This window comes from Vombatus ursinus, unplaced genomic scaffold (assembly GCF_900497805.2).
Source record: "Vombatus ursinus unplaced genomic scaffold, bare-nosed wombat genome assembly UNPS02014791.1, whole genome shotgun sequence".
NCBI lineage: Eukaryota > Metazoa > Chordata > Mammalia > Diprotodontia > Vombatidae > Vombatus > Vombatus ursinus.
The window spans coordinates 15,483,243-15,501,905 of record NW_020954569.1 but is presented as its reverse complement, the minus strand read 5'-3'; positions in this window follow the sequence as shown (position 1 = coordinate 15,501,905).

Genomic DNA, 18,663 nt, shown 5'->3' with positions numbered 1-18,663 from the left:
TTGGTCAGATCAGATGTAGAGTAATATATTCCATTCTGGACTTCATATATTAGGAAGAATGTTAACAAATTTCAGTGTGTCTAAAGGAGGATGGTTAGGATGGTAAAGGAGCAAGATGGTGATGGAATTCCTTAAAGCAACTAGATATATTTGAACTAGGAAATGGGGGAGGGAGAATCATTGCATTTGGTTACTGAAGGGGTGTGATGTCAAAATGAGATGACACTTGCTCTGCCTGGTCCCTGATGGCAGAAGTAGGAGCAGAGGATAAAAGTTGCAGATACATAGGTTTAGGGTTATTGTAAGGGAAAACTTCCTTTTAAGTGTTCCAAAAGATACTTAAAAATCAGTACAGTGCACAATATCATCCAAAAATAAGGGCATCTGGATGACATTATCATCTTTATAGAATCTCTTTTCCATTTTCATTCTGCACTGAAAATTCTCCATGACATTATCAATCTCTTTGACATGTCTTTTTGTTTTATGTCTTACTTGATATTAATAATTACAAGATAATCAGAAAGACTTATTTCTGTTGTTTTATATTTTTTTTTTAAATTGCATTATTTTCATTTGTTTGAGAAACTGCCTTGTTGGAGGAGACATCAATGAAGTTGTAATGCTCTATCACATCTTTCTTTTAGACCACAAACAATAATGAAAGTGAGTTCTCTCTTGTTCTTCATCTTTCAGTCAACTATGATGGAATACAGCAGAATGAAGAGTAGAGGATAATGAAAATTAAGAACCCAAATTCCTGAAAGGAGGGTGGTGTCCTCAATACAACTGGATTTATCCTTGTCGTAGGCATTTTTCCTCTCCTTTCACATATAGAGAATGAATCAATGTCTACAAAAATGTCTAGCTTTTGGCACAGATCTCCTTTATAGATATTTGATTTGGTACAGATGTGTTTCTGATCTTTGATTTCTTCAGTGACATTACTACTTCTTCTATAAACACCTCCAGTACTGTTCCTCCAAATGTGAATACTCCACTGTCTTTTATGAAGGAACAAGTTTGTTATATAAACCTTTACACAAATTTTCAAATGTTCATCCATTTTGTTGTTCTTTTTCTAGTTTCATTCTTAAACTCCCAGTAAGACTCTATTTTTTTTTAACTCAGGATCCTCCTCAAACTTTCTATAAATTTGTTTTATCACAATTTCTTAATGTATAATAAAGTGATACTGCTTGCTTTCATTTTTCTGTTAGATTTTATTAATGGCCATGTTCTAAAAGAATGATGCCTTTGACTACTATTTATATCTTCTTTACAATGAGATGGACATACAACAAAGAGTGGTACTTAATAAATTCAAAATAATATAAGGTCTTTCTTAATTGATTGAGCATTTCCATGGGAGTAGATTCCCCTGAGAAGTCCATTACATTTTTTAGCTGTTAAAATTGTTATATAATTCTTCCTTATGCTGGTTGAATATCCACCTTTTGTAAATTTTGCATGTTAACCCTACTTTTACTCTCTATACTTACAAGAAATAAGGCTAATCACTCTTCTATATGACAAAACTTTAAATATTTGCAAGGAGCTTTGTTTCTATTTAACTCTCCTCATTTCTCAATGAAACAACCCAATTCTTTATTCCATTTTTAACCCAAATGCTCATTTCTAGACCATTTATCATTTTGGTTGCCCATGTCTGAATACAAAATCTGTCAGTTTTGTTTTTACAATGTAGTAGTGAGAACTAGTATGATAAATCAGATGTGGACTTTAACTTACAGATCATTCATCATGGTTTTGTTACTAGTTCTGTGAAATAGCATATCTATTTTTACTCTGAAGCTTAATGTTAATTTTGAAGCTAGGGTTTATTTTTAATTTAGAAATTTGATTTCATAGATTTTCATTTCTATAAAATAATGGTTGAAACTTTATAAAATATACTGTATGGTATTTAATGTCTGTACTTTCACTTAACTATTTTCTGAATAAATGATATTTAAAAAATTAAATGCCATTAGAAGATTGCCATGACTCAGTAATCAAACTTGGAATTAAGGAATAACTGTTGATCCATAAATATTCACTTAGTCTCACTGAATACTGCTGAAACAAATGGTATTACATACCAAATGATGTTTTGAAAGCTGTGTAGTTTCTACCTATGTGTTTAAACAGCTCATATAGTCAGTCTTTTTTCTGCCTGGTATGATTTGGCTTTGATAGTCTTGTTTGGGGGATTTTTTTCCCATTTTCTTTCTTTTTATTTTTTTTCTTATCTGAAGGTTAACAAGTTTTAAAAGTGTAAAATCACTACACTGTTAGAATATACCATCAAATGAACTTTTATAATACTTTAAGGCTTTTTATTCACATAATGAAATGTGAAATGAGTTACACTTTGCAGAAAGTGTGTTTCAGATCACAAATTATCTTCCATTTCCAAGCAGGAATAAAACTGAAGATGCTAGAAAGAAACATCAAAAAATTGGTGCATTAAATAGAATAAAGCAACACCAAGATGTCAGAGTAATTTTCTTTCCCTTATTGGTATTAGCATTTCATTTTTTCTTCAAACTTATTTGAAACTGCACTCAAACTTCAAAGGGAAATAAATGGATTGTAGATTAATAATGATTATATGGGCTTTCATGGAATGCATGGTGGTTAAATGTTTATTTGATATACAAAATTAATCACATGCTCATTTTGCAGATCAACTTAGAGAACCTTTTTAGTTATCTCACCAAACATCATAGCACTTATTCTCTTTTAGTATAGATTCTCCCACTGATACCAAGACAGACTCAGTAAATCAAAAGCCTCAGTAATTGAAAATTGTGATGGAAAAAAATTGACTTGTTTTTAAGTCATTCATCAGACATATCCAACTCTAGATTTCTTAAGCAATGTGCCAATTTGAAACTAATGCATGGGCAATTGAGGTTAACACTCTATTTATGGCTATTCTTTCTAGGAAAATATCTTTATTTTAAGGCTCCTTGTTAAACTAGAGAAAGAATTTAAGGATCAAACTTTATTCCTGAATGACCACATTCTTTATTTTTTACTTTTGAAAAGAATTATTTTTGTGTGATTTCATCTGAATACTGCTTAATTTTGATAAACACTCCCACTATTGCAGCAAAGCATATTGCAAACCACAGAGAAGGTATTATTTTCAAAGTGTTCATTTCTCACACATGTTTATGATAGCAGTCAGTCAATAATCATTTATTAGGTACCCTTTATGTGCCAAGCACTGTGATAAATGCTCAGAAAACAATGAAAGGTAAAATGACAGTCCATGTTCTTGAGAATCTCTCATGCTAATGGGGGAGATAAATGTAAATAACTATATAGAGTTCAAAGAGATTGGAAAAGGCTTCCTGTAGAAGGTTATAATAGCTTAATTCACTTGTAAGTGATTATTACTGTTTGTCTTATTTGACTTTCTTCAATATGTTAAGTAGTTCTCTAGAGTCTAGACCAAGATATTTATTAAACATAGTGCTTTGCAATTAGTAAATATTTTCTCAGGTAATTTCCTTTCTTTGGAAGTATTTTTGTAGTTGCAATAGCAGTAGTAATGAAAAGCAACATGGAAGACAAGAGTGAGAATTGGCCTCAGAATGAGGAAGACCTGAATTTAAGATTTGCCTTTGGCATATACTTACTAACTGTATGACCCTGGACAAGATATTTCACCTGTCAATATTCCTAGGGTGTTCTTCTCACTGTGTCCTCAGGTATTGACATTTATCTCTGCCAAATAACAGATAGCAAGGCAGAATGGCCCCTACAAGGAAGAGTCTAAATAGTCTAATTCTTTTCAAGGTATGAACACCAATACAGAAAAAAAAAAACCAACAACAACAATAACAAAAAAAAAAAACAGCCAAAATCTCTACCATTGTTCCTTGTCAATTTATGGTCACTTACTCTGTAGAACCAACAAGAAGAAAATAATAACCCTATAAGGAGCACAGGTTTGTTTGAACAAGATGTCTATTGCTCTCCATTTATCCATTTGTAGCTTGAAATACCACAAATATGAATAAATATAGAAGCTAGAGTAAATGGGAAGTTTGTTGGGGGAACTGGGGATGAGAGATGTAGATTATGAGTTCAATTTTTACTATATTTACTATGGGGTTATAGAAAGTCCTTAAGATAGAATCAATCATGTTGCTAATAATTTGAGAAACAGGACTAAAATTTGAGTCAGGTTCAGGGCTTGGGATATTTATCTCTCACTAAAGATGAATATATACATATTAAATATGAACATATATGTCAATAAGTATGTTCATGCATAATTTTATGTGTATGCATTTATACACTTATGCACATGTATATGATATATGCATATTTATGTGTATACACCTATACATATACACACACATAGATAGTACTCATCACATTTTGGTGACACTTGATTGAAGCCATGGGATAAAACAGAACCATGTAGGGAAAAAAAAATACTAGATAGAATACCAAAGATTTGGGTGACACATTTTCGGTATAGAATAATATTAATGAGCAAGGTGGGACATCAAAAAGTCTTTAAACAGTCAGACAAGTAGAAAATCAAGAGATAAAAGATTCATGAAAGACAAAAGAAAGCCTATCAAGACAGAGTTATAAAGAGGTCAAGTAGGATACAAACTAAATAAAAGTCTTTGGATTTGGAGATAAGGAGACTATAAATGTCCTTGGAGAAAGCTATTTCAATAGAATGGTATTAATGGAATCTGGATTTTATGAGCAAAAGAGGAAGTGGAGTCCATGACTGTAGGATACATTTTTTTTCTAGCAATTTAGCAGTCACAAGTATTAGAAATGTATGATCATACCTTGAAGAGGCAGTAGCATCAAGAGACAATAAACGAATATGTGTCTGGGTTGAGGGGAAGGAATCTATAAAGAGATAAAGACTAGAGATGGACCAGACATAGGTGATTGATGGAGCAGAGTAACAGATGTAATATGAGGCATGAAAGATCCACAAGGAAGGAGAAAATAGTCAGAAGTTTTAGCAACTTTTGCCTCTGTTCTGATTGATCCCTCCTACATTGTTCTCCTTCTTTCTCTGTACTGGTTACTTGTGAGTATTCCAAGGGATGATTCTTGGCCTTCTATTTTCAATTACATTGCTTCCTCTTTGGGAGCTTATAGCTATATTTTGCTACTTTTCTTTTTTCAGTTTTTTTTCTGTTTTAGTTTTAAGAGGTATCACATGAGAGCAAACAGAGAGGATTTTTTTTGGTAAAAAAGAAAAGCTGGGCTAATAACCTAATATCAGAAGGAATTGGAGTGAAATTTTAGTAAAGACTTTTCAGGAGAAGACATTAAAATTTTAAAAAAAATTACTTCCTTAAATTAGGAATCCCAAAGAAGTAATAGGAGAAAAACTCCACTTCTTAACAAGAGTGAAACATCATTAAACATCTATTTACAAGGAACGTTGCAATAGGCTCTCCTGCTTTTAGCTTCCTAACTTAATCTAGCCTTTTCCCACTCTAATATATGGTCATAATTTTGATAATTATTTGTTTTGTTGCTCTCTGGAACCTAAAATTACCTTCACAATAAAAATTACTGGTATTCATAAGAGAGAAGTCCCCACCAACTAAAATTTCCATATTATTTCAGTAAGCCTATTATGGAGATTGAAAAAGGAAACATTCATTACTTATGCACTCTTCTTGCCAGGGTACTCCAGACATTTTAGTCTTTCCTTAGAATACTTGGTAAAATCACAGAATATTTCAATTTTTAGTCACTCTTCATATGAGACATATTTTTTTTAATTAACAAAAGAAGATATTTGAAAACAATGGCATGGGGAGAGGAAAATGAAACTGGTAAAGAAAATAAAGGAACTTCTCTTGAATTTTTAAAAATCTAAAATGTTCAGATGCAGGGTGTTTTATTTTACTGATAACAGAATCAAATGCATTGCCTATGTTTACAAAATGCAAATCATCATGCTTAAATCAATGGGATTATGCTTAAATCAAAATCAATGGGATTTTTTGTTTTTAGGACTTCTTCAGAGTGCAGAGCAGAGAGAACTTAACTGGGTGTACAATTAATTTATTGATGTAAAGGTCCTTCATAAAGTAAATTAATATTGAAAACAAGAACACAAAACACAATCATATCCTGAGTTTGTCCTCTTTTTCAATTTTTTCCTTCCTTCCTCCATTCTTTCCTTTTTTATCTTCCTTTTGTCACTGACACTTAATTCTTATTTTTAATTACATGTAAAAATTTTTAACATATGTATGCATGTACATACATTAATTTGAGCTCCTGATCCAACCATTCTGGATAGTAGTTTGGAATGATGCTCAAAAGGTTACAAAACTGTACATACCCTTTGACTCAGTAATACCACTACTAGGTCTGAATTCCAAAGAGATAAAACACAATCAATATGACCTATATTTACAAAAATATTTATAGCAGCTCTTTTTGTGGTGACAAAAAATTAGAAATTGAGTGGACAACCATTAATTGGGGAATGGCTGAACAAGTTGTATACATGATTGTAAGGAAATACCATTGTTTTATAAGGATTGATGAGCAAGAGGCTTTCAGAAAATTCTGGAAAGATTTACATGGACTGATGGAAAATGAATTAAGCAGAACCAGGAAAACAACATACACAATAAGAGCAATGTTGTGTGATGATCAACTATGGATGACTTCACTATTCTCAGCAGTACAATGATCCATGACAATTCCAAAGGGCTCATGATGGAAAATGCTATCCAGTATGAAAACAGACTGAAACATCCTAGTTTTTCAATTTCTTTATTCCTTTCATAGTCTGTGTTTTCTTAATGTGTCTAATATGAAAATATGTTTGGCATGATTGTACATGTATAACCTATATAAAATTAGTTCCTGAATCAAGGAGGGAGGTGAGAAGGGAGTGAGGGAGAGAAGTGTGAACTCAAAATTTAAAAAAGTAAATGCTAAAAATTGTTTTTCCATGTAATTGAGGAAATAATAAAATATCCCACGAAATAAAAATTTGAGCTCCAAATTCTCTGTGTCCTTCATTCACTCTCTCCCTCCACTACTGTCTATTTTAGAAAACAATTTGTTATAGATTATAGAAGTGTAGTCATGCAAAACATTTCTATATTAACCTGGTTGCAAAGGAACATGCAGATCAAAGTAAACCCAAGAATAATTTTTAAAATTTTAAAAAATATGTTTCACTCTGCATTCAGACTCCATCAGTTATTTCTCTGGAGGTGAATAGCATTTTTCATCATAACTCCTTCAGAATTGCCTTTGGTTATTGCATTGCTGAGAATGGCTAAGTCATTCACAGTTGATCATCCTACAAGATTGCCATTACTATGCGCAATGTTCTATTGGTTCTTCTCTTTTCACATTGCATCAGTTCTAGTAAGTCTTCCCAGATTTTTCTTTAAGCATCTTGATCATTATTTCTTATAACACGATAGTATCCCATCACAATCATTTAGCATAACTTGTTCATCCATTCCCCAGTTGGTGGCCATCCCCTCAATTTCCAATTCTTTGCACCACTAAAAGAACATTTTTTTTCTTATGACTATGAATACCTTTCATTTCTTCTTAAAACCACTTGTTAAACTTTATCTCTGTTCTTGGTGTGAAGGAGGTACTCCCCCAAGCTTCAGGACTTTCTGTCATGTTTAGAGCTAGCTCTGGAGTCTATAGGTTTTCAGTACTTCCAAAGCAGTATGATCTAAGGAAAGGTATAGTCACTGCTCTCTTGGCTTGTGCTCTGGCCTTTACCCAGGAAGGGAGCTTGTTCCCCTATAGCCACCAGTGCTAGTACTCCTCTTGGCTCTGGTATTGTGACCAGGTATCCTGCTCTCTTGATGCTCTAATTGCTATTGCTCCCTCTCTGTCTTGGAATTATGACCAGGGTACCATCTTTCCTGTGAGTGACGACAAGCACTCTTCTGTGCCTGAGAACCATGACTAGCATCCTTGTTGCCCTCTGCCCTAAGTATTATGGCTTCTTTTGGTCCTGGGACTGAGACCCAGAACTGCTTATGGGCAATGCAACAGGGTTCTGAAATTAGTGCCAGCCTAGGGTACCCTGCAATATTTTGTTGACCAGCCCCACCATCTGTGGGCTGAGACCTTCTAAAACATCTGCTGCTGCCAATGTATGTGCCTCCAAGGCCCTCTGCTGGTGTAAAGGGACGCCTGAGCTGAGTTTCAGGCCTGACCACAAACCGGGTGAGATAGACCTTTCCCAGCAATCTCTGAAGTTGTCTTGGGCTAGAAAATTGTTTCACCTGAACTTTTGTTGGTTCTGCTGCTCCAGATTTTTATTAGAGACTTTATTTTAGAATTGGTTGGAGGGGAATTTGATGGAGCTCAGCTGAATGCAGTTGGAGAATTCCTTGACTAAAAGATGGAGTAATTTTCAGAAATATTCCCTTATCCAGTATTATTTCAATAACACAAGATCACAACTCCATTCAATATAGTAGGGGTGGGTTCTTTAGCTATTGCTAGAAAAATAAGGACCTCTAAGTGATGTAGGCTCCTTGGTCAAGAGCTTGAGTTTCCCCAGAAAATAAGTAAAGATTTTGTTGTTGTTGTTGTTGTTGTTGTTGTTTCTTTAGGCCTAATAAATTCATAGACAAGTATTCAGAAGGAAATTGAACAATAATCCAATCAAGTCATTGATCTCTAGTTGCATTGAAGTTTCACTGTCAGGATCCTGCTAATTTGGGAAAATAAAACAAATTCTAATTTAAATTTCTTTGATGGAAGATATTTGCTCATACTTTGGACCTTGATTTTTCATTCCATGGTACATATATAACATCTTGTTGCCCATTTCACATTTCAGGAAATGGAGATTCCATGTAATTGCTAGTGATGGAGCAGTTAAGTAGGTGAAGAAAATCCAAATGAATTCTAAACTATGATAATCAAGTGAGAGATAGGGAATTTTATTTATTCCCTACATTTAACAAAAATTTTTTTTTGATAATTTATACCCTTATAAATTCACAATACAGTTTAGGAATCTTATGATAGCTATATTCAAATCAGAGCTGTAATGTAGGACATTTTTAAAATTTTGCTTAGTCCTAGAAAGTAGAGCTGGAAACAATGGATACAAAGAAGTAAATATAGGTTTTATGTCAAGAAAAACATAAATGAAATTTCCTAAGAATATGAGCAAAATGAGTGAAAAGTTCTTTGTTTGAAGTTAATTTCTGAGACTTGTGGGTCACATAACCAGCAAGATAGAGAGAGAATAAGATATTTTCTCTAGTCCTCACAACCTCTCAAAAGCCTCCAAAATAAGAATTATGTGCTAGAAGTAAAGCAGTTGTCTCCACAGGCTAAGTCACTAAGAACTCCACAATGAAATAATAAACTAATGAATTAAGCAGAGAAAAGTAATTTCTTACACCCTTCCTATGCATTCTTTGCCCACCAGGATCCACATTGTCAAGACTTCTCAAAAGGAAGCATAAGTTTGTGCTCTGGGATACACTTAGAAACTCCTTTATTGTCACTCTAATCTCTTTCATTTTCATTGCAATTCAGTATTCACAAATATAGACTTCCATTCATAATGAAGGGTTGAAAAAAAAAGAGGATTTTATTGAACTACTTAACTCAGAAGGAGGTGGGAAAAGAGGAGAATTATTACATAACTAAATAAAAGGAAGATGTGGAAGGGGAAATATCATTAAAAATAACTAGAAAATGCACATGATATTTGGTTAACAATCTATCAAAACACTTCAAATACTTTTAAATATTGATATACAAAATGGTCCTTAAAGAAATAAACACCACCTTAAATACAGAGGAATATTCAGCGCTCAAGACTTAGCAGTGCTAAGTCATTAAAAAGTGACTATCCTCTCAAAGTTAAATTCTAATTTCATTATTTTAATTTTTTTTAAAAAGGCACAATTTTTAATTAATTTATTTTGATTAATCAACAATCACTTCCATAAGATTTTGAGCATTAAATTTCCCTCCTCCCCAAGACAGAAAGCAATCTGATATAGGTTATACATATACATTAGTATTAAACATATTTCACATTAGGCATGTTGTAAGGAAGAATCAGAAAAAATAGGAGGAACTACCAGAAAGAGGAAACAAAACATAACAGAAGAAAAAAAAAAAAAGCAAATAGTATGCTTCAATCTGCATTCAAACTCCATAGTTCTTTTTTTGTTAGTAGTTTTTTTTTAGTTTTAGTTTTCAACATTCATTTTCACAAGATTTTGAGTTCTAAATTATCTCCCCATCTCATACCTCCCCCCACCCCAAGATGGCATACACTCTGTATATCACTTCTCCTAATCTACCCTCCCTTCTATCTCACCCCCCCTTCTCTTATCCCCTTCCCCTTGTATTTTTCTGTAAGGCAGGATTGCTTTCCATACCCCATTTCCTGTATTTCTTATTTCCAAGTTGCATGTGAAAGCAATTTTTTAGCAGATGTTTTTAAAACTTTGGGTTCCAAATTTTCTCCCTTCCTCCCTCTCCACCTACCCTCATTGAAAAGGCAAGCAACTTGTTACAGGTTATACATGTGTAGTCATGCAAAACACTTCCATATCAGTCATGTTGTGAAAAATTAAGTACATTTCCCTTCATCCTATCCTGCCCCCCATTTATTCTATTCTCTTTTGACCCTGTCCCTCCTCAGAAGTGTTTGCTCCTGATTAGCCCCTCTCCCAATCTGCCCTCCCCTCCATCAACCCTTGCTCTCTTGTCCCCTCACCACCCTCTATTTTCCTGTAGGGTAAGGTAGATTTCCAAACCCGATTGAGTGTGTATGTTACTCCCTCCTTAATCCAAATATGATGAGAATAAGATTCACTCATTCTCCCATTTCCCCTCCACTGTAAAAGCCTTTTCTTGTCTCTTTTATGTGAGATATTTACCCCATTCTATCTCTCCCTTTCTCTTCTCCCAGTATAATCCTCTCTCACTCCATAATGTTATTCTCCAGATATCACCCCTTTATTTTCAAGTCAGCATGTGCCATCTATCTATCTATCTATCTATCAATCTATCTATCTATCTATCTATCTATCTATCTATCTATCTATCTATCTATATGTACTTATATATATATACATATATATGCATACATGCATATAACTTTTATCCTCCAACTACCCTAATACCGACAAAGGTCTCATGAATTACAAATATCATCTTTCCACACAGGAATGTAAAAAGTTCAACATTAGTAAGTCTCTTATGATTTCTCTTTCCTGTTTACCTCTTCATGTTTCACTTGAGTCTTGTATTTAAAAGTCAAATTTTCCATTCAGCTCTGGTCTTTTCATCAAGAATGCTTGAAAGTCCCCTATTTCACTGAATGAACATTTTTCCCTTGAAGGATTATACTCAGTTTTGCTGAGTAGGTGATTCTTGATTGTAATCCTATCTTCTCAGCCCTCCAGAAGACCCTATTCCATGCCCTGCAGTCCCTTAATGTAGAAACTGCTAAATTTTGTGTTATACTGATTGTGATTCCACAATACTTGAATTGTTTTTTTTTCTGGCTTCTTGCAATATTTTCTCCTTGACCTAGGAACTCTGGAATTTGGCTACAATATTCCTAGCAGTTTTCCTTTGGAGATCTCTTTCAGGAGGAGATCAGTGGATTCTTTCAATTTCTATTTTGCCCCAGATTCTAAAATATCAGGGCAGTTTTCCTTGATAATTTCTTGAAATATGATGTCTAGGCTCTTTTTGTGATCATGGCTTTCAGATACTCCAATAATTTTTAAATTCTCTCTCCTGGATCTAATTTCCAGGTCAATTGTTTTTCCAATGACATATTACAGATTGTTTTCTATTTTTTCATTGTTTTGGATTTCTTTTACACTGTCTTGACTTCTCACATAGTCATTAGCTTCCAATTGCTCCATTCTAATTTTTAAGGAAGTATTTTCTTCAATAAGCTTTTGGACTTCCTTTTCCATTTGTCCAATTAAGGCATTCTTCTCCTCATTGGCTTTTTGGACCTCTTTTGCCATTTGGGTTACACTATTTTTTAAGGTATTATTTTCTTCAGTATTTTTTTGGGTCTCCTTTAGCAAGTTGACTTGTTTTTCATGATTTTCTTGCATCACTATCAATTTTTCCTGTATTTCTCTTACTTGCTTCTCAAAATCCTTTTTGAGCTCTTCCATGGCCTTGGACCAATTCATATTTTTCTTGGAGGCACTGGATGTAGGAGCTTTGACTTTGTTGTCTTCTTCTGGCTGTATGTTTTGATCTTCTTTGTCACCAAAGTAAGCTTCTATGGTCTGACTCTTTTTGTGCCACTTGCTCATGATCCCAGCCAATTACTTGAGTTATAAACTCTTTGTTAAGGTAGGGGTCTGCTTCCAGTGTGAAGAATGTACTGTCCAAAGCTTTGGGAGTTTTGTGCAGCTGTTTTGAGAGATACTTCTAGGGAACTATAAATTTTCAGTTCCTCCAAGGTGCTATGATCAAGGGTGAGGTGTTTACTCCTTTCATGGCCTGTCCTCTGGTCTATGAGTGACCACAAGCACTCTTTTTTGTCTTGGAACTATGAAGAGGATTTCCTCTCCACTGCCACTACAAGCTCCACCATGCCAGGGCTCTCACCCAGAACTGTGGCCCAGATCCAAGCACAGGTAAAGCAAGGGAATCCTGCACCAGCAGAGAGATACCTGCAACCCCCATCTGATTAGCCACTCAGTTTCCTCTCAGTCTGTGAGCCAGAAGCTCAGGAAGCAACTGCTGCCCCAGGACTGTGCTCAGGGACAAGGGACTGGGACCATGCTTCTCTCTCATCACAGACACAGACATTTCCCACTGAACTTCTAAGTTGTCTTTGGTGTTCATGGGCTGAGAAGTCTGGAAACCACCACAGCTGCCTGTGATTCAATCCTCTAAGGCGTGCCCCAGGTTTGCTGAGGCCTGCACATCCACATAGAACTGCACTCCTCTCCCAGCCTGGAGTGACATACCTTTCCAATCAACTATCCAGGTTATCTTGGGCTAGAGATTTATTTCACTCTGTCTTTTTGTGGGTTCTGCTCCTTTAGAATTTGCTTAGAGCCATTTTTATAGGTATTTGGAGAGGTTTGGGGGAGAGCACAAGCAAGCCACTGCTTTTAATCTGCCATCTTGGCTCCTCCCATAGTTCCTTCTTTGGATGTGGATAGTATTTTCCATCATAAGACTTTTGGAGATGTCTTAGATCTTTGCATTGCTGATAAGGGGTAAGTCTATCAAAGTTAGTCATCACACAATCTGGCTGTTACTGTGTACAAACTTGTCCTGGTTCTGCTCATGTCACTCAGGATCAATCCATACAATTCTTTCCAGGTTTTTCTGAAGTCTGCTTTCTCATCATTTCTTATAGCATAACAGTATTCCATTACATTCATATACCACAACTTGTTGAGCCATTTCCCAATTGATGCACATTCTCTCTATTTCCAATTCTTTGCCACCACAAAACAAGCCACTATAAATATTGTTGTATGTGTGGATCCTTTTCCCATTTTTATTATCTCTTTGGGATACAGGCCTAAAAGTGTTATTGCTGGGTCAAAGGGGATGCAAATTTTTATAGCCCTTTGGGCATAGTTCCAAATTGCTTTCCAAAATGGTTGGATCATTTCACAACTCCACCAACAAAGTATTAGTGTTCCAATTTTCCCACATCTTTGCCAACATTTATCATTCCTTGCTTTGTCATGTTGGCCATTCTGATAGGTGTGATGTGGTATCTCAGAGTTGTTTTGATTTGCATTTCTCTAATCAATAGTGATTTAGAGCATATTTTCATATGGCTATAGATGGCTTTAATTTCTTCATCTGAGAACTGCCTGTTCATATCCTTTGACCATTTATCAATTGGGGAATGATTTGTATTCTTATAAATTTGACTTAATTCTCTATATATTTTAGAAATGAGGCCCTTATCAGAGAGACTTCTTGTAAAAATTCTTTCCCAGTTTTCTACTTTCCTTTTAATCTTGGTTGCATTGGCATGGTTTATGCAAAAACTTTTCAATTTAATATAATCAAAATTGTGCATTTTGCTTTTTGTAATGTTCTCTATCTCCTATTTGGTCATGAATTCTTCCATTCTCCATAGAATAGATAGGTAAACTATTCCCTGCTCTCCCAGTTTGCTTATAATACCAGCCTTTATAACTAAATCCTATTTTGACTTAATTTTGCTATATAGTATGAAATTTTGGTCTATACTTAGTTTCTGCCATACTCTTTCCAGTTTTCCTAGCAGTTTTTGTCAAATAATGAGTTTTTATACCATAAGCTGGGGTCTTTGGCTTTATCAAATAGTAGATTACTATAGTCATTGACTACTGTGTCTTGCACACTTAACCTATTCCACTGATCCACCACTCTATTTCTTAGCCAGTACCAAGTCATTTTGATGATTGATTCTTTATAATACAATTTAAGATCTGGAATGGCTAAGTCACCTTCCCCTGCAATTCTTTTCATTGGTTCCCTTGATATTCTGGACATTTTGTTTTTCCAAATGAATCTTGTCATTATTTTTTTTAACTCTATAAAAATTTTTTTGGTAGTTTGATTGGTATGGCACTGAATAAGTGAATTAGCTTAGGCAGTACTGTCATTTTTATTATATTAGCTTGATCTATCCATGAGTAACTGATGTTTTCCAATTATTTAGATCTCACTTTATTTGTGTTAAAAGCGTTTTGTAATTGCGTTCATATAGTTCCTGGGTTTGTTTCAGGAGGTAGACACCTAAATATTTTATAATGTCTACAGTAAGTTTAAATGGAATTTCTCTTTCTGTCTCTTGCTGTTGGGCTTTGTTGGCAATATATAGAAATACCTATGACTTACGTTGGTTTATTTTGTAGCCTGAAACTTTGCTAAAGTTGTTTATTATTTCAAGTAGTTTTTCACTTGATTCTCTAGGATTCTCTAAGTATATCATCATATCATCTGCGAAGACTGATAACTTTGTTTCTTCTTTGCTTATTCTAATACTTTCAATTTCTTTTTCACCTTTTATTGCTAATTCTAGCATTTCTAGTATGATATCGAACAACAGTGGTGATAATGGACAATCTTGTTGCACCCCTGATCTTATTGGAAATGCTTCTAGTTTGTCTCCATTACATATGATGCTTGCTGAAGGTTTTAGGTAGATGTTATTTATTATTTTAAGGAAGACACCATTTATACCTATTTTCTCTCTTTTTTTTTAATATGACTGGGTGTTGTATTTTGTCAAAAGCTTTTTCTGCATCTATTGAGATGATCATGTGGTTTCTGTTAGTTTTGTTGTTGATATGATAAATTATGCTGATAGTTTTCCTAATATTGAACCAGCCCTGCATTCCTGATATAAATCCTACCTGGTCATAGTGTGATAAATTGTGTGATCTATTTGCTAATATTTTATTTAAAATTTTTGCATCTATGTTCATTAATGAAATTGGTCTATAATTTTTTTCTCTGCTTTGACTCTTCCTGGTTTAGATATTAGCACCATATTTGTATCATAAAAAGAACTTGGTAAGACTCCTTGTTCACCTATTTTCCAAAATAGTCTATATTGTATTGGATTTAATTGTTCTTTAGATGTTTGATAGAATTCACTTGTAAATCCATCTGGCCCTGGAGATTTTTTCCTAGGTCATTCATCAATGACTTGCTCAATTTCTTTTTCTGAGATGGGGTTATTTAAGTATTTTACTTCCTCTTCTGTTAATATGGGCAATTTATATTTTTGTAAATATGTATCCATTTCACTAAGATTGTCAAATTTATTGGCATACAGTGGGGCAAAATAGTTCCTAATTATGTTTTAATTTCCTCTTCCTTGGTGGTGGATTCACCCTTTTCATTTTTGATACTGGTAATTTGGTTTTCTTCTTTCTTTTATAAATTAAATTAACCAAAAGTTTATCTATTTTATTGTTTGTTTGTTTTTTCAGAGAACCAGCTCTTAGTTTTATTTGTTAGTTCAATGATTTTGTAAATTTTAATTTCATTAATCACTTCTTTGGTTTTCAGTATTTCTAATTTGGTGTTTAATTGAGGATTTTTAATTTGTTCTTTTTTCATTTTTTTTAAGTTACATGCCCAATTCATTGATCTCCTGTTTCTCTATTTTATTCATGTGAGCATTTAGAATTATAAAACTTCCCCTAAGAACTGCTTTCACTGCATCCCATAAGTTTTGGCATGTTGTCTCATTATTGTCATTCTCTTGAATAAAGTTATTGATTCTTTCTATTATTTATTATTTGACTCATTCATTTTTTAGGATTAGATTATTTGGTTTCCAATTATTTTTTAGTGTGTCTTTATTGCATCATGATCTGAAAAAGATGCACTTAATATTTCTTCCTTTCTGCATTGGATTGCGATGTTTTTATGCCCTAGTACATAGTCAATTTTTTTGGATGTGCCATATGCTGCCAAGGCAAAAAAATATCCCTTTCTATCCCCATTCAAATTTCTCCAGAGGTCCACCGTATCTATCTTTTCTAATACTCTATTCACCTCCCTAACTTCTTTCTTGTTTATTTTGTGGTTAGATTTATCTAGTTCAGGGAGGGGGTTATTGAGCTCCCCTACTAGTATAGTTTTGCTATTTCTTCCTGTAACTTCCTGAACTTCTTCTCTAAGAATTTGGATGTTGTACCTCTTGTTACATATATGTTTAGTATATTACTTCATTGCCTATGGGACCTTTTAGCAGGATGCACTTTCCTTCCTCATCTCTTTTGAAAAGATCTATTTTTGCTTCTACTTTTGTCTGAGATCAGGATTGCTATCCCTGCTTTTTGTTTTTGTTTTTGTTTTTGTTTTTGTTTTTGTTTTTTTTTGTTTTGTTCTTTTTTTACTTCAGCTGAAGCATAATACATTCTACTACAGCATTTTACCTTTACCCTCTGTGGACCATTTCAAATGTGTTTCCTGTAAACAACATACTGTAGGATTATGGTTTTTACTCCATTCTGCTATCTGCTTCTCTTTTTTGGGAGAGTTTATCTTGATCACATTCAAAGTTATGATTACTATCTGTGTTTTTCCATCCATCCTATTCCTTCCCCTTTCATGCTTTTTTTCTCCTTTCTCCTTTTCCCTCCTCACTAGTGTTTTGCTTTTAACCACCACCTTCCTTTTTCCTGCCTCCCTTCTCTTTCCCTGTCACTTTTCTTCTTTATCCTTACTACTTCTTCCCTCCCTTATGTCCCCTCTCCCTTTCCTTTCCCTTTTTCCCTCCTACCTCCTATAGGACAAGTTTAGATTTCTATGCCTGACTTATTATGTTATTCCGTCCTTCAGCCAAATCTGATGAGAGTAAGTTTCAAACAATGCTCATCACCCTCCCTTCTTTTCTTCTACTGTAATAGGTTTTTGAGCCTTTTCCTGTAATGTAATTTGCCCTTGTCTGTCTCTTCCTTTCCTTTTTTCTCAGTATATTTTCTTAGTTAGATAGATCAATCCACTTACTTGGATCCATTTAACCCACTTGATTAGATTTTTTTTATCATTACATCAAACTCAACTTATATCCACCCCCTCTATGTATAGTCCTTTAAAGTGGTGTAATAACAATACAATTCTGAAGAGCTACAAGTGTCACCTTCCCTTATAGAGATGTAAACAGTTTGCCCTTATTCATAACATGTGGTTGTTGTATTTTTTTTCTGTCACATTTACTTTTTCATGTCTCTCTTGAGTCTTGCATTGGAAGATCAAATTTTCTGTTGAGCTCTGGTCTTTTTATCAGGAAGGTTTGGAGGTCCTCTATTTCACTGAATGTCCATCTCCTCCCATAGAATATTATGATCATTTCCACTGGTAGATGATCCTTGGTTGTAATCCAAGTTTGTTTGCCTTATGGAATATTGTATCCCTCACCCTACAATCTTTTAATGTAGAAGCTGCAAGGTCCTGTGTAATCCTGACTGTGGTTCCATGATATTTAAATTGTTTTTTCTGGCTGCTTGTAGTATTTTCTCTTTGGCCTGGCAATTTTGGAATTCGCCTACCATTTTCCTTGTTGTTTTCAATTTGGCATCTCTTTCAGGAGATAATTGGTGGACTCTTTTTATAGCTATTTTACCCTATGGTTGTAGGACCTCATAGAGGTTTTCCTTGATGATTTCCTGAAAGATGTGGCCCAGGTTTTTTTTTTTTTTATTATGATTTTCAGGTAGATAGACCAATTTTTTTTTTAAATTGTCTCTCCTGGATCTATTTTTCAAGTCTGTTGTTTTACCAATGAGGTATTTTACATTTTCCTCTTTCTTTTCATTCTTTTGTTTCTGTTTGATTGATTCTCACTCTCTCAAAGAGTTATTAGCTTTTGCCCAATTTTAATTTTTAACAAATTGTTTTCTCCTATTAGATTTTGTACCTCCTTTTCCATTTGACCCATGTTATTTTTTAAGGAATTCTTCTCAGTGAGTTCTTGTGTCTCCTTTTCTGTTTGGCCAATTCTGCTTTTTAAAGAGTTGTTTTCTTCAGTTTATTTTTGTCCTCCCTTTTCTAAGCTATTGACTCTCTCTTCCATACCTCTCTTTTATTTTCCCAATATTTCATCTACCTCTCTTATTTGACTTTTAAAATCTTTCTTGAGCTCCTCCAAGAAGACTTTTTGGCCTT